We start from the raw sequence: 27,243 nt of genomic DNA, 5'->3' as shown, positions 1-27,243 counted from the left end.
TTTCATCTCGGATTTCTAACTCAAATACAATCCATAATGCACATATACTTAACTCATTTCATCATTCTACTGCTCTTTTGCCACTATGTGCTTCTATTGTTATTATTCTATTTTCTTACTTGTTTTCCTGCTTTTGTTCTTCAATTATATCCCAGAATTTCTGTTTTTCAGGATGTCTGACCCTCAGCGCAAAGGAAAGGGCAAAGCAACAACTGGCAAATGGAAAAGAGGTGAATCCTCTATGTCTATCCTGGACATTATGCATGATGACTTCTGGCGAGAAAAGCACTTTACCCCGCAGGAGAAGGCTGACCAGCTCCTCCCTGCCAATGATCCGGTAAAATTTGCAAACAGATACTGTGAGCTGAAGTATCCAGTATTTTCCACCTCCAGGAACCTGTACCTGGAGAGAACTCTGAAAATTCCAAAAGAACTACAGTAGTACACCTCTGATCAGATAAAACAGAGAGGCTGGTTCTTCTTGGAGAGAAATCTGACAGAGGTCAATACTTCCTGGGTAAGAGAGTTTTACTGCAACTATTTCAGGACTTCCCTGGATGCAGTGCACCTCAGAGGGAAACAGATACTGGTAACTGAGGAAGCCATTGAGAATATTCTATAGCTTCAGCCTAAGTCAGATCAGTCTGACGGTTACCAAAAGGCTGAAGAGGACATGCACTTTCTGAGATTTGACTGGGATGCTGTCAAGCAGAGGATAGCCCTTGATCCTACTGTCCCATGGGTCATGGGAAAGAACACAGCAATGCCTAAGGGAATCAAGCTGATGTATCTGAATGATGAGGCTCGGCTCTGGCACCAGATCCTGAGCAACTTTGTTATGCCGAGCACTCATAAGACGGAGCTGCCTGCTGCTATGATTACCCTCCTCTGGTGTGTAATAGAGGGTAAGGACCTGTATCTTCCACGATTCATCCGGTATTACATGACCAGGGTCCATGTCTGAGGCACTCTCCCTTTCTCATATCTGATTACCCAGCTCGGTGGTCGAGCTGATGTGCCTTGAGAGCTTGCTGATGAGAAGCCACCTGCTGCAGACTGCAAGAAGATCATTCTCCACAGCAGGAAGTTTCAGGCTTTAGGCCACAGACCTCCATTCCTTACCGCTTCTGGTGAGGCAGCCACATCTTCAGCTGCCCCTTCTTCTTCCACTACTGCACCAACCCCACCCACTGCACCTCCACCTGCCTCAGAGCCCGTTTACCACCTCGTGCACCACTTATTTCAGCAGCTGGACCAGATGGAGTGCCGCAACCGGCGGCGATATGAGAGATCTGAGCGTCGCAACAAGCGACGCTATGAGCACCTCAAGTTGATGATCCGATCTGGCGGCGACATCCCCTCCGAGCCTGACACACCATCAGAGCCATCTGAGGCGGAGGCGGATGAGCATGAGGAGAAGACACATGCACAGAGAGAGGCTGAGCAGGCAGGGCTAGAGCAAGCTGTGCCACAGCAGGAGGAGCCACATCATATTCAGGCTGCAGACCCAGAGATTCCTATACAGTCAGCACCTCCACTGTAGCAGACAGATCCTCCTACCCTCATCCAGTCTGTAGACCTTTAGGCCACCTCAGAGACTCCGGCAGCCATTCCTTCCAGTGATGACACTCCTTCACACCCAGCTTGAGTGAGCATCGAGGACGATGCTTTATTTTAAGTGTGGGGAGGTCGCCATCCCTAGCTTATCTTTTTGGTGAACCACTACAGACTCTTTTATCTTATTTTGTCATTTTCCTGTATTTTTATCTTTATTTTTATTTTTGTCAGTACTTATACATTGTTCTTTTGCTGTATTTCTACCCTATTTTCTGTATTTTTCACTTTAGTTATATTTTAGCCATTTAGTTTAGTTTACAATTCTAAACTTATTAGTTATAGAATATGTGGATTAATTAGTATAAGTTTACCCTTTTAGCATATGATAATTTGGTTTAATTGAAAATAAAAAGGAAGTAAACTAGAGACTTTAGTAAATTAAAACAATCCACACACCTTGTATATATAGCATTACATGTTAGTTAGTTAACAACATTTCATCAAGGAACAACACTAAAATTTTAAGGGCCACCCTAAGATTTACATTGAGAATAATGGGAACTCTTCATTTTTACTTGCATGACATGTATAACTGATATATGATTGTTGAGCTGGAGAACACACAGCCTGTGAGTTTTGAGCTTAATTGTATGGTTGCATTCAGACAATAAATTTCATTCCTGTGTGTTTTGCCCTTCTTTTTCATTCTGATGTTCTTTACTTTGTTTTAGTCTATATGTCCAATTATAGAGTATAGATACGTACCAAGAGATGATTGAGGCCATCATTTGAATTTTTCCTCACTTATCCTAAATTAGCCTACCTTTTACATCACCCTTGTTAGCCCCTTGAGCTTTTTAATCCCCTCTTTCTCTATAAACCACATTACTAGCCTTAAGCAGAAAAACAAAATAAAAATCCCAAGTTGAATCCTTGGTTAGCTTAAGATAGAAATTGTGTATTATTTAAGTGTGGGGAACTTTATGGGAACATGGGATGATAGAAACAAAGTAGAAATTTAAAAAAAAATAAATAAGATGTTTCAAAATAAAAATTTGGGTAGCATGCTCATGTGAAATCAAAACAATTGAATTACCATGTGCATTGATTAAAAAAAATGTATAAAAAATTTTTCAGTATTTAAATAAGGGGATACAAAAATTCTCCAAATGCAAAATAAAAAGAATCAATGCACATGGGACAAAATTAAAATTTAATGCATGGGTTTGCAATACAAAGAGGGAAAATTTGGGCAAATAGGTTAAGAGACTTTGATTTATAAAGTATGTATGTTAGGTGAGATCTTAGACTAATCAAGGATTCACTTATTAGCTCACTTAACCTTATACATATACCCTTACCTTTACCTTGGCCCTATTACAACCTTGAATAAGACCTCATGATTTTTGTATGTCTGTATTCTATAATTGTTGATTGGTTAGATGAAGAACAAAGTTATAGAAAGTAAGGATAGAAAAAGAATAGAGTGATTAACCCAATAAACACTGAGTAACTAGAGAGTAAACACAAAATCCTGTGAGGATTCAATAGCTCATCACCATATATCTCTGCTTAAATTGTAAATTGTCTTGCAAGTTTGTGAAATATTTTTACCCATCTCAATTGTAAAAGTGCTTTAACATTATCTAAGGTTTGGCTATGAATATATGATTCCTTGAGGATATGAATTAATTTAACTACATGTAAGCTTTATATACAAGTGAATAACAATTAGAATTGCATGATTCATTTAGGTAGTTGCATTTAGAATAGATTGCATTGCATGAGATTCCACTACTTTAACCTTACCTTATTCTTTATCTTGGATTTAGCATGAGGACATGCTATTGTTTAAGTGCGGGGAGGTTGATAAACCCATATTTTATGATATATTTTGTGCTCAATTCGAGTGATTTATTCAATCCTTCACCCACTTATTCATGTGAAATTGCATGGTTTTACTTTCCCTTCCTTATTATGTGATATATGTGAAAAACACATTTTCTATGCTTTAAAAATAATTATTTTAATTACCTTTTATTACCATTCGATGCCGTGATTTGTGTGTTAAGTATTTTCAGATCTCCTAAGGCAGGAATGATTTAAAGGATGGAAAGGAAACATACAAAATGGAAGGAAAGAACAAAATGGAGTTTTTGAAGGAACTGGCAGCGACGCAAACGCATGGACGACACGGCCGCATGCCCAGCGTGAAAAGGCAGTGATGCGAACGCGTGACTGACGCGGACGCGCGCCTTGAGCAAAATGCAGATGACGCGTACGCGTGACCGAAGCAAACACGTGACAAGGAAAACTCCCAGATGACGCGACCGCGTGACCCACGAGGACGCGTGACAGACGCCACGCACCAGAAACTGCAGAAAATGCTCCCAGCAATTTCTGAAACCCTTTTTGGCCCAGATCCAAGTATAGAAAGCACAGATCAGAGGTTATAAAGTGGGAGAATGCATCCATTTATAAGAGGCCTTCAATTATTCAGTTTTCACAATTTAGATGTAGTTTTTAGAGAGAGAGGTTCTCTCCTCTCTCTTAGGATTTAGGATTAGGATTCCTCTTAAAGGAAGTAGGATTTCATCTTCTTCAATTACAGGTTCAACGTTCCTTTTACTTATTTTCTCAATTTAGTTTATGAACTCTTTATGTTTAGATTGATTTTCTATTTAATATAATTTGAGGTATTTCAGAATTATGATTGCTTTCCTTTATTTATATAAATAATTTAGATTTTCTCCTTTTTGCTTTGGTTGATAATTGGTAACTCTTGAGTTGTTAAACTCATCGTGATTGATAATTGTTATCTTTGCTGATTGATTTAAATTCCTATAACTCTAGTCTTCCCTTAGGAGTTGACTAGGACTTTAGGTGTTAAATTGATTTATCCACTTGATTTACCTTCATAGTTAGAGGTTGACTTAGTGGGAGCAAAATATAATTCTCATCACCATTGATAAGGATAACTAGGATAGGACTTTCGAATTTTCATACCTTGCCAAGAATTTATTTTTCAGTTATTTATTTATTTTTCTTGTCATTTAAACTACTTATTCCTTACTTTCAAAACCCCCAATTTACAAAACTCATAACCAATAATAAGAACACCTCCCTACAGTTCCTTGAGAAGACGACCCAAGGTTTAAATACTTCGGTTATCAATTTTAAAGGGGTTTGTTACTTGTGACAACCAAAACATTTGTACAAAAGGATTTTCTGTTGGTTTAGAAGCTATACTTACAACGCGATCATATTTTTGTGTTTCTTTACCGATAGAAAAACCGGTTCGTCATCCCTCAATGATCTTGAGGAACCTTCCACTCTTGAATTTGAGAGAGAAAGGGAAGAGCTAGAAAAGAGTGGTGAGGAAGAGGTGATCACCCAAGAAGTGGAAGCACACATGCAAGAGTTTACAAGAGTGATTCCAACCCAAAGGCAATTTGAGTGGGTAACAATTTCTTCAAAGAACTTCATCGGTCCACATCAATTTGGAGACAGGCCACCAACTTAAGGTGCTTCTTGGAGTGTCGAATGGTGAAAGATTGGGTGTTGGTTGTCAAAGAAGTTCAAATCATAAGTGGTGCAAGGTCCAATTTGGAGGAGTCCAAGATTCAAGTGGGTGCTCCCAAGGTGCTTGGAGAGGTTGTTCATCCAAGGGCACAAGTGAAAGTTAACAAGAGGATGATAGAGAAACCAAAGTGTGGGATCCGGGCATACAACTCTACAACAATCAATTTTGGATCCCAATTGTTTGCTTGAGGTTGCTTAGGAGCTTGATGAATTTTGTGTGGGATCCTGGAGGATCTTTGAAGAGCAAGCATGGTTGGCAACTCAAGGATGGATGGAAGCACAAGCCTCCTTGATGTGAGCTTCAGCCAAAGGTCCAACTTGAGGACTTTAAACCAAAGTGCTAGATGGGAGACACCCCACCATGGTAACATCTTTCTTACCCTTTTCTCTTTATTTATAGTCCTAAGTTATTGCATGGTTGCTTGTCTTGGTTAGCTTAGGATTGGTTTAGTTTTGAGTTTAGTAGGTTAATTCGCATATGGATCATGATTTTTTGAAATTTTGAATGTTTCGGGTTGAGATATGATTGAGACTAAGGCTTGATACCTTAGGATTTTGAAGAAAATTTTTTGCAAAACTGGCCATCTGTGCGTGCGCACACAACTGTGGGTTTCACGACCTGTGCGAGCACACAAGCCTATGCGCCCGCACACTCTTTGTATTGCCCTCTGTTCGCAATGCCAACATGGTCTGTGCGTGGGTGCTCCCCTGCTTTCCTGGTCTGTGCGTGCACATCATCTTGTGCGTACGCATGCATGTTCTTTATCGCGCTCTCTGTGTGGCCGCACAGACGTATGCATCCGCACGTGAGCTTGCTCTCCCTCTATTGAGAGCGTTAGCACAGCCTGTGCGCGTGAACCCCTTTTCTTTTTGCTCTTGTCTGAGCGCACAGACCTGTGTGCGCGCGCACATATGATCCTTCCTAAAAAAAATAAAAAAATAAAAAAAAAACTTGCCTTCTGTGCGTGGGCACAGCCCTATGCCCACGCACACCCCAAAACAGGGCCCCTATTGGCAACATTGGCACACATGGTGCGAATGCACACCTTTTCATTTTTGACATCCATGCGTATGCGTCCCTCACGTGTACGCATCACTTTGCATTTTTGCCGTATCACGCGTACGTGTCGATCCCCTTTTTCGCGCACACCGCGCGCATGCGAACGCTTATGCGTGGATCCCTCCCTTGTTTTAAACCATTTCTATCTTCTCTTTTCTCTACTTCTTTTCTTCCTTTCTTTTCTTCACCCCTCCCTTATCTTGTCTTTGCCCTCTTCTCTACTTGTTTTACTTAGTTTTCATTGCATTTCATTTTTATTTTAGTACTTATATTAGTTTTGGTTTACTTTCTTGTTAATTGAATAAGTTGCAAGTATTTGTTTGATAGTGATAGGGTTGCCTCTTGATTAAATACAATGCGCTTATACTTTGCATTAATTTACTAATACCTAGTGGGTTTGATAACTCATGTTTCGACTATACCACTAGGACAAATTATATAAGTGCATTGGATTATATGAATTGAGTGGAAACTTAAATTTTCATCACGAGTTCCATAGTAAATTTATCACATGACCGGTGCTTGCTCCTTGTTAATGCTTGGCATTTGTTTGAGTGACTTTACTTGATTGCTATCAAGTGTATCACTTTCTGTAACAAGTACCTATAGCATGTGACTCTTTCTTTGTGTCTTATGATGAATAAGTAGTTTTCTTTTCTTCATTGCATTGGTCATTGCTTGTTGTGCTATTTTATCAATCTTGTGCTTTCACTTGCACAACTTCAATATCCAATAATTCCTACATTCAATTCACTCTTGTTGTAGTTGCCTAAGTTGCATATGCTTGAATGACACTCATCTCTCAGTTTCATCTTAGACCATTTAATTGAGGAACTTATTCTTAACTATTTCTTTTGATGATATGGTTGCCATTTTCACCCGGCCAATGTGTGTGTTCTAAACCGTGCACACTTAGAATACACACATCGCCTTTTATTATATTGCACCACTATGCAAACTTCCTCAATTAGATGCTTATTTACTCTCTCATTTACCTTTTGGTGCTACTTGCCCTATGATTCCTAATTATACTTTATTCATTCTTTTTGAGGATGAGATGTGAAGGCAAGGAGTCGGGAGAGGAAAAGGACACCGAGGAGGGAGATGCCGAGCATACATGGACTTGGCGATTTCCATGCAACCCAAGTCCCCGCATCCGCCAACCGAAGGTGGAAGAACTTAAAGACACACCCCCCCCCCCCGGATTGTGTTCATGCATGGAGGACTGTATAACGCTTAAGTGTGGGGGAGGATTCGTCATTTTTGGGGCATAAAGTTACATTTTCGAACACTTTGCACTTTATTTTCTTTTCTTTTATCAGGTTTCTTGTAGATATTTTGAGTGTTTTTTATTATTGCATTGCACTTTCTTCTAGTATATATATACATCTTAGTTCATCCATAGTTATCACATTTTGCATCTTTTTCTTAGTATATATTTTATAGATTGAAGTTGTGATTGGATGATGTGAATAGTATAGCACCTAGTTCAATTTTATCCTAATTGTTCATGTTAATTTTTGCTTGTTGAAAATTAGGAATAGAACTAGGAAATTTTGAAAATTTTTGAAAATTGCATCCATCACATTATACATACATATAGGAAATAATTTTGGTGAAAAACAACAAAGATTTCCAAGAATTTTCTTTTTAGGGCGTTCTATTGAATTAATTTGGAAAATTATTTTTAAACTTGCTTGAATGATTTTTATGGAACATAGAAGAGAGATAAAACAAATACCTTGTGAGTTTTTGAGCTTGAATGAGTGGTTACACCTTTTAACCACTAATTTTATTCATGGTGTGATATATCTCTTCGATGACTGTGATCTTGGTTTTGCTTGATTTTTTATTTCCAATGTTTGATGTCTTGAATGCATTTAGCATGATTGAGGCCATTTTTGAATTAAACTCACTGAAGACAGAACTTTTGCATAGTCTAGAAATTCGCAGATAAATTCTCGTTGTAGGTATAGCTTCTAAACCAACAAAAATCCTTTCTTACAAACGTTTTGGTTGTCACAAGTAACAAACCCCTAAATAAATTGATAACCGAAGTATTTAAACCTCGGGTCGTCTTCTCAAGGAATTGCAGGTAGGTGTTCTTATTATTGGTAATGAGAAAGTGTGTTTTGGGGTTTCGGATTAAGATAAAAAGCAAGAATAGCAATGGTAGAGGAAATAAAATAATAACAATAAAAAGCCTTGATTAGGAGAGATTAATCGGAAGTTCTATCCTTGTTGGATTTTTCTCAAGATCAATTAATAATTGAAGGTTACTTCTACTTAGTTATCCTTTACCAAGTAGAGGAAAGTCAAGCAAGTTGGAAAGCTATTTCTATTCACAAGTTCCAATCCTCTCCCTTGGAAAGGATTAGTGTTAGTGACTAGAGGACAATCCAATAATAAACCCACTTACAATTTAACTTTTGAGTAATTCAACTCAAGGGTCTCCAAATATCAATCAACTCCAAAATCAAGTTAGGATCTAACTTAGAACATCAATTAATAACAAACAATAGAAGAAGTGATAAATTTGAAATACCTGAAATTGCATTAAATAAAAGAAATCAAGTTAAACATGAGAATTCATGAACCAAATTGGAAAAATAAATAAAAGGAACATTGAACCTGTGATGAAGAAGAAATAATCCTAAATCCTAAAACTAAATCCTAAGAGAGAGGAGAGAACCTCTCTCTCTAAAAACTACATCTAAACTATGAAAAGTGAATTATGAAGGCATGATTATGAATGAATGGATTCCCCCACTTTATAGCCTCTAATCTGTATTTTCTGGGCCGCAAACTGGGTCGAAAACAGCCCAAAAATCACTGGAGAAGAAATCTGCCACGCTGATTTTCGTCACTGCAATGAGTCCGCGTGGAGCACGCGTTCGTGTTGCCTAGCGTCAAGGCAACTATGGCATATTATATATGTAAATTTTGGCCAATACCGGGTATATAAGCAGTGATTTCAAATCCAGAGGTTAAGCGTACTCTACATATAAAATTCAAATCTTGTTAATGATCTAGATCCTTATTAGGATCTCTAAGTATAATTGAAGTGCGAACTATCTAGGTCGAATAGTGCTTATTTTTGAAAAAGAGAATAAACTACGAAAAACCATTCCCATTGTTGCTAAATATTAAAATAAAACAAAAACTCGAAAAAACAAGATAATAATAATTATTATTGAAATGTTTATATCTTTTGTTAAGCTCTTTCTATATATACGAATTTTTCTTATTCATTTGAATATATGAATATAAATATATATTCAAGTGAATAAATAATTTAATTTCTAATAATTTTTATAAAAAAAACAAAGAAAAAAAAAGAAATAATTAGAATACAATTCTTTTGTACACCAATTCGAACTAAATAACGAGCTAATGAATCTCCTTCTTTTTGCCATTGAACGTCCCAATCAAATTCCCCATAACACTCATAATTTTCAACTTTACGCAGATCCCATTGTATTCCGGAAGCCCGAAGCATCTGTCCTGATAAACCCCAATTAATTACTTCAAGATAAGAACCAAGTCAAGATGATACGGATCAACCCTTTTTCTTGCGTTCTTGCGCCAAAGATCTTACCATTTCTGGAGTAACTGGAGTTACATCTATTTTTCGATTTCCATTCAAGAGTTCTTATGTGTTTCCACGCCCCCTTTCGAGACCCCGAAAATTGGACAAATTCCTTTTTGTTAGGAACACATACAAGATTCGTCACCACAATAGGGGTAACCCCGCCGTTAACTACTTCAATTTTATAGTAAAATACATGCCCTCCGGACATTAGCTTTCCAACGCAACTAGAACCGCGTCGTTTGGACCTCTGTAGCTCATGTTATGACTATTTGAATGCAAAGAGGTCAGACTGGACAGCTTAGCAATTTCTTCAACTTCTTGTATTCCTTCCACTTTTTCATGCTTCCTTTCCATCCTCCAAGCCATTCCTGTCCTGTAATCTCTGAAAACACTTAACACACATATCAAGGCATCGAATGGTAAATAGGAGAGGATTAATAATTAGCAATTTAAAAGCCAAAGAAATATGTCTTCAATCATAGCACAAAATTAGGAAGGAAAACGTAAAACATGCGATTAGTATGAATAAGTGGGTAAAGAGTTGATAAAAACCACTCAATTGAGCACAAGATAAACCATAGAATAGTGGTTTATCAACATCCCCACATTTAAACACTAGCATGTCCTCATGCTAAGCTCAAGAGAAACTATAAGAGAGTGAAGAGGAATGGTAGAAAGTATGAAATGCAACCTATCTATATGAATGCAACTACATGCAAAATATTTCTACCTACTTGGTTTAAAAGTAAATAAATTCTCCAAGAATAAATATGAATCAAATTCCACTAATTCAAACCATATAAAATAAAGACAAGTAAACTTGTAAGAAGATAGCTCATGAAAGCAGGGATCATAGAATTTAAGCATTGAACCCTCACTGGTAGTGTATATCACTCTAACTCTTAAGTGTCTAGGGTAATTCACTCTACTCTTCTCTAATCATGCTTTCTAAACTCTGTTCTTCATCTAACCAATCAACAAAAATTTAGTATACCAATGTAAACATCATGAGGTCTTTTCAGGGTTGTAATGGGGCTGAGGTAAAGGTAAGGGTACATGTATGGCCAAGTGAGCTATAATATGAATCTTTGACTAACCTAAGCTCTCACCTAATATACATATACTCTATATACTGTTAAATTCATGCCTAGCTACCCATAATTCCCACTTTTGTATGATTCCCATACTCATGTACCAAATTTTTGATATTTCTTTACTTTTATCACATGTGCATTGATCTTTTTATTAACTTAGCATTGGGGTAATTTTGTCCTCTTATTTATTTATTGATTTTTTTTTTGTGAATCATAAAAGCAAACATAACTTATCAATGCACATGGATTTTTAATTTTTTTCTGATTTTACATGAGTAGGTTCCCGAATTCCCAATATTCAAATAAATTAGAAACATGATACATTCCCTTATTAACCCATGTTCCCACAATTTCCCCACACTTAGTTGATGAACAATCTCTATCTTAAGCTAACCAAAGATTCAATTGGGGTGATTACTTGTTTTTCCGCTTAAGGCTAGTGATGTGGTAAAATATAGAATAAATGGGGGTTTGCAAGGCTCAAAGTGGCTGACAAGGATGATTTAAAGGGTAGGCTTATTTGGGATAAGTGAGCTAAACAAGTAATGGCCTCAATCATATGCAAGCATGTAAATACACTAAATAATGGACATATAGAATGGAACAAAGCAAAGATTGCAATTATAGAGAAGAAAACACACAAGAATAAAAAATTATGGTTAAATAATGTAACCATGTAAATAAGCTCAAAATCTCACAGGTTGTGTGTTCTTTGGCTCAAAAATCATGTTCTAAATACAACTTCCAAACAAGTTTAACACAAAAATATTTCAATTTAAATTAGTGAAATACTATAAAAATTTCTTGAAAGAGAAAATATTACTTCAACCAAGTGGTAACTAAATGTATAAAATCAAACAAACATGCAATTAAATATGCAAATGCAGCAATTAACAAAGAAAATAAAATATTGGTGTTGAGAAGAAAATAACTAACCCATGGAGATCGGTATCGACCTCCCCACACTTAAAGATTGCACCGTCCTCGGTGCATGCTAAGATGTGCAAGTGGATGGGTTGCTTCAACTGACGCTTTTCTCATCAAGGAATGTGCGTAGGAACTTGTTTGTCTCTCCCATGTAAACATCTTCCAGTTCCCATCCGGGTCACCATCCTGAAAGAGAAAGGGAAGAAAAGTAACCCAGAAATAAAGATAAGAAAATAAATGAAGTATGGGTAGGTTAATGCCAAATGATAAGGGTCTCAATTACATGGTAGCTACAACATGCAAGTGAGAAAATAATAGAAGCACATGGCATACCAGTGGTGTAAAATTTTGCAACAATGAGGGAGAGTGTGGTAAGGAGAGGTAATGTAAATCCATCTCAATGAAAAATTAATACAGGTATAAAAGATTGGCATTGATTTAAATAATATTACCTAACCAGAATAAAACAAGTTTCTAAGCACCTAAAATAATTCAAGAGAAGATGCAACAGTGAAATAAGAAAATTCAACACCAAAGAAAGAATAATGAATTTAGAGAAAGAAAATATGCACAAAATTAAAATGTAATGAATGAAAGTATGCGAATAAATTAAATAAAATAGAATGAAGGTGAAAAAGAATGAGAAGTGAAAGAAATAAAGTAAGAAAGAAAGAAGAAAAAAGAAAAGATAGAAGAGATTAGGATTAGAAAAGAAAAGACAAGATAATTGGCGCTGATCTGGATAAGTTGTGCGGCGCAGGCGACGCGGATGCGTGAGTGACGCGGTCACGTGGTGCGCGATAAGGTCAGGTGACGAGGACGCGTGGGTCACGCGATCACGTGACCTAATTTGTGCGATTGGCGCGAGTGCAGCCTTGCGTTCGCGCAACTCTCTGTTCGAAACTCTTTTTGCCAAATTTTTGGGTGACGCAGTCGCGTGGTTGACGCGAACGCGTGGATGGCCATTTTTTGAAAACGACGCGCCCGCGTGGTGAACGCGTTCGGGTGGGATGGCTTGTGCTTCTAGCACGAATCCAGCCACGTTCCAGCTTAACATTCTGCCATACACCCCTTTTTACGTCGATTTTGGGGCATGCGTTCGCGTGGGTGACGCGGACGCGTGGGAGGTATTTTTCCCACATGACGCGGACGCGTCGACGACAATGTCGCGTTGCGTGCGATTTTTTTTTAATGCAAGATGCAGGATGCAGTATCTAGATGTTATGAATTATTCCAGGTTCAATGAAATAAAATAAAACTCAAAAACAAACAAAAACTAAATAAAATTATAATTGGAAAAGGAGCGATCATACCATGGTGGGTTGTCTCCCACCTAGCACTTTTAGTTAAAGTCCTTAAGTTGGACATTTGGGGAGTCCTTTGTTATGGTGGCTTGTGCTTGAACTCGTCTAGGAATCTCCACCAATGTTTGTACTTCCAGTAACCTCCGGGGTCCCAAATTATACGCATAAAGTCTTCAAGCAAGTTGAAGCAAGTGACAAGGCCCCAAGAGTGGTGATTGGTAGAATGGATTCCGGGGTCCCAGACCTTGCCTTTGCACCCGTCTTCTTGTTGATCATTATGATTCCATCCGGGTGGCAGGCAATCTGAATTCTCACTAAAGCGGCCAAACAACTTCCTAGACCTATTCAGTTGAGCTTTACGCCAACCTTTGCATTTAAACTTTGAGCACTTAACCATGTTGAACCTTACTTGACATCTCCAACAACTAACCATCTTCCTTTTACTCTTAATGCCACAAAGAGCTCTAAGTTGACCATCCGTCTCCAGTAGCCCATATTCAAGTGGAATTAGAAAGCTAAGTGATATGAATTTTACCCACTTGAATGTTGTGAAGGATGATGGCAACTTAGGGGGAGGTTTTCTAACGAATTTGCAAGCTCCACTCCCTTGGGCTCTTCTCTGACAACTTCCACCTCTTTGCAAGTTTCTTCAATATCAACCTCTTCCTCTTGGTAGCTTTCTTCCAATTCAATCTCTTCTTCATTGCTCACCAAGGGCATGGGAGGCTGTGCTTCTTCTTTTTTAATCTCCATCTCTTGACCAACCTCTTCCAATTCTTCGACTATGATATGCCTTGGAGGTTGTACACCCTCCTCAGTATCAATTTTAATTGTCTTGGAAGGAAGCTCTATGACTTGGATTTCCCATGGAGGTTCAGCATCTCCCAAGTCTTCAACCACTTCTTCCTCTGCAACTATTATGGCTTCCTCCACTTGTTTCAATACAAAGCCATGTTCTTCATTATCCACTGAAGTTTCTAGTGTCTTCTTCATGCTACGCTCTTCTTTTTATTCTCCACATATAGCCATGGGAGTACTCTGAGTGTTTAGATGTCGGGAAGCTATTATATTTACTAACTCGCCTAAGGCGGCCACGAAATTTAGCACACTCTTATTCATCTTTTCTTGCCCTTGAAGAATAACACGAAGTTTGTCATCCATTGGAGGTTGAAGTAGATATGAGGGTTCATTTGTTGGGAGAAAGGGTTCATGGTAGGAAGGTGGTTCATCTTAATAATGGCATGGAGATGGTGAATATTGAGGTGGTGGTCCATGAGAGTAGTTGTGTTGGAATGGGGGTGGTTCTGTGTATGGTTCATTTGACTCATAAGGTGGTTGGTATGGTAGATAAGGGTTAGAATCATGTGATGGTGTTTGGTAGTAGGGGGCTTATGAGTATGGTGGTCCAAAGGTATATTGAGGAGGCGGTTCATATTCATGTGGTGGGCCTTGTTGGTAATTACAAGGGAGTTCACCATATTCATCATCATGGTATGCTCCCTGGAATGGCTCTTGACCATAGTAGTTTGGTGGTTGTTGGTTGTCACGGAAGGGTCCACCATAACTGTTGTTTTGACATACATTGTGGAATGGTCGTTGTCCATGGTATCTTGGAAGGTGATGTTGACGAAAGGGTTGATCAGATCCTCGTGGCTCCTTCCATCTCTGATTGTTTTGACCTTGATGCATGTTCCTGTTATAATTTCCATTCCTTGCAACAGCATTGGAACCAAACTCAAAGCGAGAGGGGTGAGAACTCATAATAGTAAATAAAAATTAAAAACGAAAATAAAAACAAATTTTAAATTGAATTTTAAATTTTTGAAATTTGAATTTTGAAATAAGATAAGATAAGATTTTGAAAAAGATATGATTTTTGAAAAAGGTTTGAATTTCGAAATTTAAATTTTGAAATTTTAAATTTTGAAAATTTGAAAATTGAATTTTTAATTTTTTAATTTGAATTTTGAAAATTGAAATTTGAAATTTTGAAATTTGAGTTTTAAATTTTAAATTTTTTTTTGAATTTAATGAGGAAAGAGGAAAACAATAAAATAACACCAAACTTAAAATTTTTAGATCAAAATGAAGAAAACAACTAAGAACAACTTAAAGGTCAAGATAAACACGAAGAACAATTTTTTTTTGAAAAATTTTTAATAACTAATTAAAAGCCAATAACCTCTTAATTTATGAAAAAGCAAAAATAAAAACAAAAACTAAAAACAATAAAACAGGTAAAAAGCAAATATTTACAATAACCAATAATAAGGCACACGTTTACAATTCCCCGGCAACGGTGCCATTTTGAAGAGAGAACTTTTGCGTGGTCTAGAAATTCGCAGATAAATTCTCGTTGCAGGTATAGCTTTTAAACCAACAAAAGTCCTTTCTTACAAACATTTTGGTTGTCACAAGTAACAAACCCCTAAATAAATTGATAACCGAAGTATTTAAATCTCGGGTCGTCTTCTCAAGGAATTACAGGGAGGTGTTCTTATTATTGGTTATGAGAAAGTGTATTTTGGGGTATCGGATTAAGATAAAAAGCAAGAATAGCAATGGCAGAGGAAATAAAATAATAACAATAAAAAGCCTTGATTAGGAGAGATTAATCGGAAGTTCTATCCTTGTTGGATTTTTCGCAAGATCAATTAATAATTGAAGGTTACTTCTACTTAGTTATCCTTTACCAGGTAGAGGAAAGTCAACCAAGTTGGAAAGCTATTTCTATTCACAAGTTCCAATCCTCTCCCTTGGAAAGGATTAGTGTCAGTAACTAGAGGACAATCCAACAATAAACCCAATTACAATTTAACTCTTGAGTAATTCAACTCAAGGGTCTCCAAATATCAATCAACTCCAAAATCAAGTTAGAATCTAACTTAGAACATCAATTAATAACAAACAATAGAAGAAGTGATAAATCTGAAATACCTCAAATTGCATTAAATAAAAGAAATCAAGTTAAACATGAGAATTCATGAACCAAATTGGAAAAATAAATAAAAGGAACATTGAACCTGTGATGAAGAAGAAATAATCATAAATCCTAAAACTAAATCCTAAGAGAGAGGAGAGAACCTCTCTCTCTAAAAACTACATCTAAACTATGAAAAGTGAATTATGAAGGCATGATTATGAATGAATGGATTCCCCTACTTTATAGCCTCTAATCTGTATTTTCTGGGCCGCAAACTGGGTCGAAAACAGCCCAGAAATCGCTGGAGAAGAAATCTGCCACGCTGATTTTTGTCACTGCGACGCGTCGACGTAGAGCACGCGTTCGCATCGCCTAGCGTCAGAGCAATTATGGCATATTATATATCAAATCGAAGCCCTGGACGTTAGCTTTCCAACGCAACTAGAACAGCTTCGTTTGGACCTCTATAGCTTAAGTTATGACTGTTTGAATACAAAGAGGTTAGGTTGGACAGCTTAGCAATTTCTTCAACTTCTTGTATTCCTTCCACTTTTGCATGCTTCCTTTCCATCCTCCAAGCTATTCCTGCCCTGTAATCTCTGAAAACACTTAACACACATATCAAGGCATCGAATGGTAAATAGGAGAGGATTAATAATTAGCAATTTAAAGGCCAAAGAAACATGTCTTCAATCATAGCACAAAATCAGGAAGGAAAACGTAAAACATGCGATTAGTATGAATAAGTGGGTAAAGAGTTGATAAAAACCACTTAATTGAGCACAAGATAAACCATAAAATAGTGATTTATCACTCACTCACCCATATGGGCCTATCCTTGCATCTACCTTTGTTAACACCTTTTGAGCTTTTTAATCCCCTTTGTTCTAATTAGTAGCACATCACAACCGTAAGCGAAAAACCATGAATTACCTTGAATTGTATCTTTGATTAGCTTAGGTTGAGGAGTGTGTGTCATTTAAGTGTGGAGAAAATTTTGGAAAGCATTGGTGGAGAAAAATTTTGTTTTGGGCATTCATTGAAAATTTGGAAAAAAATGGGTGCACATCATGTATCAATTTGCTTTAACCATATGTATTTGTTAAAAAAAAAAAAAATAAGGAATGCATATGTGTTTTGAATAGAAACGAAGGCATGAATGTGTATGTGTGAAAAGAAGTAATGGGTGGCAAGGATGCATTGTTGTGATTTGATTGATATAGGTTGAGTTGGATACTTAAGTTAATCAAATATTCAATCTTTTAGTCCACTTAGCCATATACTCATCCTACCCTTACCCCAACCCCATCACAACCTTCTAAAGACCTCATGATACTTGCATTCATGTATCACACATTTGTTGATTGTTAGCTAAAAAGCAAATCCTTGAAAGCATGATTAGAGGAGATTTGAGTGAATTGACCCTAAACACCGAGTGATGAGAGTGCATACACGCCTAATGAGGATTTGATCACTCAATTCTATGTCTCCACCTTTCTTATCATGCATTCTTTCAAGTTGCTTCTTTTTGATGAGTTAAATCAATTCTTTAGATTTTGCTTGCATTGAATTATCTCTTTGCTTTGCCCTATTTATCTATTCTTGCCTGGGAATTTATTTGCTTGTTTTCACCAAATCGATAGGATACTATAGATAGATAGATAGATAGATATAGTATATACATACTTGCATGCATATAGATAGTTGCATTGAATAAGTTGCTCGCCCTTTTATCCCTCTCCTTTGAGTGGTTTAGCATGAGGACATGCTATTGTTTAAGTGTGGGGGAATTGATGAGTCCATATTTTTCGATATATTTTGGTTTGATTCGAGTGGATTTCATCACATAAACCCACATTTATTCATCTAAATAGCATGCTTTTGGGTTTTCTCCCTAAATTGAGCTTAATTGTGAAAACATGCTATTTTGTGCTAAATTTAATTAATTTTATTTCAATTTTATTCCATTTGATGCCTTGAGGTGTTTGACGAGTAATTTCAGGATTACAAGACTAATATGGATGGAAGAAGTGATGGAAAAGAATGCAAAAAGGGAGAAAGTGATGCCAGGGCATTTTGGCCAGTTTAACTGACCTTTTTTTTTACTGTTTTTAGGGTAGTTTCATGCATTTTCTTAGAAAATAAGCTCTTTTTGGGTAGATATTTACTTACATCTTGATTCAAGCATACATTGTACACTTTACATGATTTCATGAGGATTTTGCATGAATTTAATGATAAATTGGATGTTGCATTTCCCATGACTTGGATTAGAACTTTGATGCACTTTATTGCTTGATTTCAGGACAAAAGAAGCAAGGAAGAACCACGTTAGCAGCCACGTTAATCTAACTAACGTGACCTCTAACGTGGAATGGGAGCTAACTTGCAAAGTTAATGAGAAAAGTAATCGCCAATAACGCCCTGGAAGCCATCATAGCCCACGTTAAGAGTCACGTTAACTTAGTTAACGTGAACTCTATCGTGGAAGAAGACAATAATGCCAACGTTAGTGACACTCCCTTTGTCAGTAACGTTGGACCAAGCTCATAATTGGCCACGTTAGTTGCCACGTTAACTTAGTTAACGTGGCTTCTAACGTTAAGAAGCAAAAGGGAAGCCAACGTTAGTGACATTCACCTTTGTCACTAACGTTGGCCAAGCTTCCATAAGCCACGTTAACTCCCACGTTAACTTAGTTAACGTGGAAGCTAACGTGGATAAAGAGGTAATAAGCCAACGTTAGTGACACTCGCCTTTGTCACTAACGTTGGAGATGACTAGCATGACTACGTTAGAAGCCACGTTAACCTAGTTAACATGGACTCTAACGTGAGAAATAGGGGCACATTGGAACGTTAGTGACAAAGGTAAGTGTCACTAATGTTCTCGAAGGATTGGCAAGCTTACGTTAAGAGCCACGTTAACTAAGTTAACGTGGACTCTAACGTAGGGAAGGGGGAGGCTTAGCAACGTTATTGGGAAAGGTAAGTCCCAATAACGTGTGCGAAGGACCAAGAGGCAACGTTAGTGGTAACGTTTGTGCCACTAACGTTGAGGTTAACGTGGCTCATACTTGGGTGAGCAACGTTAGTGAAAAAGGTGATTGTCACTAACGTTCTCGAACCCACACTTTCACTTAATGTTAACACCACTAACGTCCTGAGCTAAAAGTCCCTGCCTACTTCACACTTTCTCTCTGCAAGCAAAGCTAAGCCCAATGATGAAGATAACTGCTTCAAACTCAGGATCCAAAAGCCCATACGCAAGACTTGAAGAGCCAACTAGAAGATCAGAAGAGTAGTATATATAGGAGTAACTTTGAATTAGTTTGGAGAGCTGGAAACTTTTGGGAGCCTTTGGCCTAGAATTACTCTCTGTATTTTACTTTCTCTGCACTTCTAGTTTACCTTCAGCATGTATTCTCCATCTTTGTTTTCATTTTCCAGAGCTATGAACAACTAAACCCCTTTCATTGGGTTAGGGAGCTCTGTTGTAATTTGATGGATCAATTTTAGTTTTCATTCTCCTTCTTCTATCTTTTCTCTTGATTTTACTAGAAAGCTTTCGATCTTCATCCAATTGGGTAGTTATCTTGGAAAAGAAGCTATTCATACTTGGATCTCTTCTGAACCTTGAAAGAGGAATGAAGGGATCATGCTAGAAATGCTTTCTCATGCTGGACCAAATTGGGTGTGGATGGATATGTGACTATAATCCTTCCAACACTTGATTTGGGAAATGCATGTGGTATAATCAGTGACCATACTTCATCTCTTCTCATGAGCAATTGACCAAGGAATTGGCTATTGATCAAGATTTGAGAGATTGAATTACAAGGAATTGTAATTCGATCACTTAAGATTGCCAAGGAGATCAATGAATGCATTGATTGAGGAAGAGATGAAAATGAACTTGATCCGGAGAATGCAACATCTCCTGAGCCCAATGAACTCCCCATTTCTGATCATACCCATTCTCTTTAATTTCTGCCATTTACTTTTATGAGCAATTGCCCCATCCCCATTTAAGATTCTGCAATTTACTTTCCGCCATTTACATTCAGCTCTTTATTTCCAGCATTTACTGTTTCCACTATTTACTTTCCCACCATTTAATTTTCTACAATTCCCAACTCAAATTCTGGTTCGCTCAACTAGAACATTCCTTTAATTAAAGTTGCTTGATCAATCAATCTCTGTGGGATTCGACCTCACTCTATTGTGAGTTTTTACTTGACGACGAATTCGGTACACTTGCCGAAGGAAATTTGTTGCGAGACAAGTTTTTCGCGTATTAAGTTTATGGCGCCGTTGCCGGGGATTGATTTTGAATCAACAATGATTAAATTGGAGGATAACTAGATTGAGCATTTTTAGTTTGTTTGATTTAATTTTCTGTTTGAGTAATTTACTTTCAGTTTTTGTTAATTTCTTCCCCCCCTACTTTTTCATTTTTTTTAGTTATTTACAATTCAGTTCACTGACCCACTAACTGTTTGATATATTGTATCACTCACACTAACAGTAATTCTAATAGAAATACTTCCTGCATCTATTTTCTTTGCTTGTGCTTTGTTGGTTGTATGACAGGGAAAAGATGCGGGGCTTCAAGAGGACCTTCCTTAGATTAAGAAGGGAAGCAAGAGAAAAATGAGTAGTGGGTGCCGAGGAAGAGGAGGAATAATTTGAACCAAACATGGAAGAAAACATGGAAAACCATCATGAAGAAGAGGCTCACAACCATTGCAGAGAAGGTCGAGCAAATCATGCTGGGAGGAGAGAAGAGTTTTAGGCTCTTACATCAATCCAAACCCGAAAAACTGTGGAAGTAGCATTCAAAAGCCGACCATCCATTCCAATAATTTTGAACTAAAATCGCAGCTCATCACCCTTGTTCAAAACAACTGTTCATTCGGAGGAGGAGTCCAAGAAGACCCCAATCAACATCTAACCACCTTCCTGAGGATATGTGACACGGTGAAGTCTAATGGTGTTCATCCTGACGCCTATAGACTGCTCTTATTTCCATTCTCACTCAAGGATAAGGCAGCCAAATGGCTGGAGTCTTTTCCAAAGGAGAGTTTGACAACTTGAGAAGATGTGGTGAACAAATTTTTAGCCAGATTCTATCCTCCCCAAAGAATCAACAGGCTCGGAGCTGAGGTCCAAACTTTTAGGCAACAAGATGGTGAGACTCTATATGAAGCATGGGAGATGTTTAAGGACCTGACTAGGATGTGTCCACCAGATATGTTCAATGAATGGGTGCAGCTACACATTTTCTATGAAGGCCTTTCTTATGAATCAAAGAAGGCAGTAGACCATTCATCTGGAGGATCTCTGAACAAGAAGAAGACCATTGAGGAAGCCATAGATGTCATTGAGACTATAGCAGAAAATGACTATTTCTATGCTTCTGAAAGAAGGAACACTTGAGGAGTGATGGAGCTAAACAATGTAGATGCTCTGCTGGCTCAAAATAAGCTCATTACCAAGCAGCTGGCTGACCTCACCAAGAAGATGGAGAGGAACCAAGTAGCAGCAATCACCACTTCATCAGCAACCCAAGAAGGAGTGAATGAAGAAGCAGAGGGTAGTCAGGAGCAAGCCAACTACATTGGGAATTCACCTAGGCAAAACCATGATCCATACTCCAAGACCTACAACCCTGGTTGGAGGAATCACCCAAACTTTGGGTGGGGGAATCAACAAGATCAAGGCCAAGATCAGAGACGTCACAACCCCAACAACAATGCAGCTCACCAACAATTCACACAGAGAACATATCAACACCACCATAACAACACCTTTCCACATCCATATCAAAACCAAAATAACACTCCTCATCCTTCCACTTCTAATCCCAATCACCCATCAATTGATGACAGACTCTCAAGGATTGAGAATCTACTTGAAGGCATAGGCAAAGAGATTCAAGACAACAAGGCGTTCAAGGAGGAAGTGCGTGCAAATTTTAAGAACCAGGGAGACACCATCAAGAGGTTGGAATCTCAAGTAAGGTATCTCTCTGAGCAGATTCCCAAACCTACAGATGGATTCCCAAGTGACACAGAGAAAAATCCGAGAGGAGAAACAAAGAAAGTAAGATGGGAAGATTGCAAGATGGTCACTATAAGTGATAAGGAGACTGAGGACAAGCCAAACAAGCCGTCAGAATAACCTGAAGATACCTCAACAGAGGAGAAGGAAAAAGATCACCAAGAACCAAAAATCTCACAACAGGAGCTGCTGAGACTCTATGCACCCTTTCCTTAACTACTCAATGGTGCTGTGGAGAAGAGAATATACTCAAGATTTCTTGACTTGTTTGCATCTCTGCATGTAAACATACCATTCATCAAGACCATCCAACAAATGCCTGCATACATCAAGTATATGAAGGAACTGTTTCCCAGGAAAAGCTCACTCAAGGGAGGCCAAACTATAGTGATGAACAAGGAGTGCAGCGCCCTCATTCAACCAGAATTGCCTACAAAAAGAAAGGACCCAGGGAGTTTTCACATACCTTGTGCCATAGGAAAAATAATGTTTGATAGAGCACTCTGCGATTTGGGAGCAAGCATCAACTTAATGCCTTTGTCCCTTGTGAAGAGGCTGCAGATCAATGAGATAATGCCCACAGATGTAGTCATCAGGCTGGCTAACAAAACTCAAAAACAAGCAATAGGAGTGGTGGAAAATGTGTTGGTAAAGGTTGGGAAATACTTCCTTCCAGCAGACTTTGTCATATTGGACATAGAAGAGAGTTACACTCACCCAATCATATTGGGAAGACCATTCCTAGCTACAGCTAGAGCACTCATAGATGTGGAGCGAGGGGAGCTAATTTTGAGGATCCATGATGAACAGCTCGCCTTCACTGTTTTCAAACACTCACAAGAAACAGATCAAGAGAACAAGGAACCAAGGAAGGATCATAGTGAGATACTAAAGGAAGAGATGAGTACTGAAGAACAACAAGCTCATCCGGAGATTCCCTTGGTTGATGGACAAGGAAACAAGCAGCTGTCACAGCTCAAGGAAAAGCTGGAGGAACCTAAACCACCAGAGGCATGTGAAGACAACATCAAAATCCCTTTAGAAGAAGAGGCCACAAAGAGTAAGACAACATCACAAGGAACAAAGAAGAAGGTACCAAGGAGGTGGAGGAACAAAAAGATCCCTACAGAGGACTTCTCTCCAGGGGATAAAGTGATCTCAGCTTACTTCCCAGATATCCCCCCTGATCTCCCCACTGTGCCATCTCAGCTACCTAAGGTCTTCGCTATCAACAGAGTTCTCTCCTTGGAACATGTAGAGATCATTGATACAACTACTGGATATAGGTCTACTGCCAGAGGAGAAGACTTGAAGCACTATCGACCTCCCTGATGAAGGCGAAACGTCAAGCTAGTGACTCTAAAGAAGCGCTTCATGGGAGGCAACCCATGTTTTATATGCTTTTAGAAAATAGTTAATAAGTCAATTTTTATGAATTCCAATCCAAACTTGACTAACACTTGGTGAAATCCTTGTTATGCAGTATATAGTGAAGAACAAGTTTAGTGTTCAAAGCATGCCAAGAAAGCATGAGTGCAACTCAGAGCATGCTAGTCTTGGAGCTTTGAACAAAGACTTTTTCATCACAGTGCTCCAAACTAAGTTTGGTGTCACCCAAGGTGCCACGAATATGCATATAAGGATACACAGTTAGTTAGTTAGTTGGTGTTCATGAATAAACAATCTAATTCTTTTTCTTTATTATTCTAGCCGTAAAGTTTAAATTTTTTTATATTGATTTTTTTTATTTTTTTTATAGGGAAAAGGAAAGGAGCATTGGAGAGGATTGATTGGACAAATAAATGAAGAAGGTTCGGCCACTTCATGAAGAGGGATTACACACTTGTTCTCAAAAGGGAACGCATTGGAAAATGTTGCCATGCAACATAGAAAAGAATGGGACCCTTGAAGACCGAGCAATTTCCATCATAAAGTGATGATCCTTGTCCTTTCTCCATGCACAACCCCAACCGTCCATCAAACAACCACTCCATCAATCCACACCCTACATTCATTCACAACCTCCCTATATAAGTGACCCTTGCTCCGTACCCCACCTTCACACTCCACGCCCACTCTTCACACCTCTCCCTTTCGGAACCAAGCACTTCCTATCCCATTAAAAACATTCCCACTCACTCCCTTCATTACACTCAATCCTAAACAGCCTAAAGTCTCCACACCCTTACCATCTTCACACATTAACTCTCATTCATGGCATCTTCGAGCTCTAAAAGAAATAAAGGAAAGGAACCTATGGAGCAACACTCGTATGATGAAAAGAGATTTAGAAGCTTGCACTATGCATTGCAATATGGGTGGATGGTGGATAAGGAGATCATTTATGAGCTTGAGTTTCAAGTTAGGAAAACTGAGTGTCACGAAATCACAAAGGAGGTAGAAAAGAGAAGATGGGAGCTCCTCACTAATCCGGTCATTAAGGTGAATGCAAATCTTGTAAGAGAATTTTATGCAAATACAGTCCGATATGATAAGGCAAATGAGTCATATACAAGCTTTGTGAGAGGAAAGACTGTGGATTTCGGTCCCATGAATGTCATGTGGACATTAAAGCTACGGTCCATACCGTTTGAAGAAGAGTGTTATCATTCAAGACTGGACAACAACCCCAATTATGACCAGATTGTGCAAGATATTTTTTGTACCCGGAGCTGACTGGGAAAGATATGCGGATAGGAGACCAAGGTTCATCAAGAGAGCAGACCTCACTCCGGAAGCAAAAGGGTGGTTCGAAATTGTAAGGAGGTCTATCCTCCCAGCAGGGAACAACTCGGAGGTGAATCTCAAGAGAGCCACAATGGTGCACTGTATACTCAAAGGAGGAGAGATCAAGGTTCATGAACTCATAGCCACAGGCATTAGAAAGATGGCAGAGAAAAGCGACTCAAGAGGAAAGTTAGGTTACCCCAGCACTATTTACCGACTATGCAAGAAAGCTGGGGTGGTGTTTGAAGATGAGGATCCCGTGTGGATAAAAGAAGGCATTCCAATAACCGTTCGACGGATGCATGCTACCGCATCTCCCTTGCCTCAACGAAAGCAAAGGAAGAGGCCAGCCCCTCAAGTAGTAGAAGGACAAGTCTTAGAGGGGCAAGCACCAGCCACTTTGGATATGCACCAACTACAGGAAGCCATTGATGGCCTATCTCGACAATATTTGGAAAGACAAGGAGCACAGAAAGAGCTTCAACTACAGATGATGGGGCAGCAAGAGGAATCATTCTCAAGATAGATGACTCAACAAGGGGAGTGGCAAAAGCAAATGATGGAGCAGCAACTGAGTCAAGGACAACAATGGAGTGAAACATTCCACAAGATAGAACAAAGGTAAAATGAACAACAAGAATCTATCCAGAAGCTAATCAACATCCAAGCACATCAAGGTGCACATATACATGAGATGCATCGAAGACAAATAGAACAGGCAAAACTATTGGACGAGCAAAGGACATTCGCAGAAGGAGTTTACATGAGCAAGACTGGGCATCATATAAACACTCAAGCCAGGCTCGGATACTTAGTAGGACAGCTGCCCATATTGCATCCAGGAATCGCAATGTATGAAGAAATGAGGGATGAATTAGCACGAGAAGAAAGACAAAGGGTAGAAGAGAGTCATGAATTAGTGAGGAAAGCACTTGAGGATTGGAAGCAAGCAAGATTGGCACGGGTGCGAGGAAATGCAAGAGGACACAAAGAGGACAAGCAAGGAGGAGAGCATGGGCATCCACATGAGTAAAAGGTGGTGGAGTTCCTTCTTTGGTCCATCTTTTTCTATGCTTTAAATAAAGAAGATCTTGTATGAGATAGAACATGCTTCCATGATAGTTTGAACTTTTTTCAATTCTGTCTTTTAAACTTTTTGTTGATTAGGGCTGTATTGGCTAGTCTGAATGTCATTACTGCATCATCTCCTTACTTACTTGTATGCTTTTCCTTTTGAATCAAAGGAAAAGAGAATGAGTGTTTTATAAAAGACCAGAGTGGAGTTCATACTATGGAGCAAGTTCCTGAGTTTGTAGTGTGGTCATAAGTTAGCTAAGTTGGTTCAACCACAAGGTGGGAAGACAACTATCTGTCATGAATAATATGCTTTGAACATACCCATGAGACTAGCTAAATAACAAGATCCTAATAAGAAAAAGGGAAAGAACAATCAAAGTTGAAGAATAAAAGAAAAATAGCAAGAAAAGAGGCTAGGCACCAAGGGTTTGAGTCTTGAGGGATGTGTCTGTGGTGTTCCTGTACCAAGGATCTGCTTGGATTACTAAGCTCTCAAGGGTGCTTTATCACTTGGTAACTTGGGTTAACTAACCCGGGATTATCAGCTGAAAGTCCACTATCAAGAGCAATCTTTGCTACAGAACATTTAGTAACCTAAAGAGGTGCTGGACACTAAGACCTCAAGGAAAGAAAATAAACAAACCATGTGCCTGTGGTTTGTATGTATGGGGGAGAGACTTGAGGAAGTAAGTCCTTAGGGGTGCTTCAACACCTAGCACCTTGAACCAACTGGTTCGGGAGTGTTGGCTGAAAGCTTATTTTAAAGAGTTACCCCCTTACAGAGCACTTAGCCTAAGAACACAAATAAGCCCTGAAATGACAACAAAAAGATCAATGAATAAAAGTGTCATGGGATGCAATCACAGTGAGTATTCTAGGACATGATAAAGGTCTGAAAGCCAGTGAAGGAATGAACCTAAGTTGCTAGGCATGAAACCACCATAAAACCAGAAACATGACTTCCACAAGAATGACTCATTTCTCTTGGCATTCCATTCATCATTCTCTTGTTCCAGTACTTGCTTAGGGACAAGCAAGCTTTAAGTTTGGTGTTGTGAAGCCAGAGCATTTTGGCCAGTTTCACTGACCTTTTCTTTACTGTTTTTAGGGTAGTTTCATGCATTTTCTTAGAAAATAAGCTCTTTTTGGGTAGATATTCACTTACATCTTGATTCAAGCATACATTGTGCACTTTACATGATTTCATGAGGATTTTGCATGAATTTAATGACAAATTGGATGTTGCATTTCCCATGACTTGGATTAGAACTTTGATGCACTTTATTGCTTGATTTCAGGACAAAAGAAGCAAGGAAGAACCACGCTAGCAGCCATGTT

The 27,243-nt window shown here is 38.5% G+C and overlaps 1 pseudogene; it reads left to right on the top strand.

Moving 5' to 3' along the window:
- The first annotated feature begins 172 nt into the window (after positions 1–172).
- The window catches only part of LOC148545389 (uncharacterized), a 57,010-nt pseudogene continuing 29,939 nt past the window's right edge, over positions 173–27,243 (top strand).

This window comes from Arachis ipaensis, chromosome B9, assembly GCF_059453495.1.
Source record: "Arachis ipaensis isolate K30076 ecotype BB chromosome B9, ASM5945349v1, whole genome shotgun sequence".
NCBI lineage: Eukaryota > Viridiplantae > Streptophyta > Magnoliopsida > Fabales > Fabaceae > Arachis > Arachis ipaensis.
Note: the sequence above shows the minus strand (reverse complement) of the source record. Positions and strands in the feature narration are given on the sequence as shown.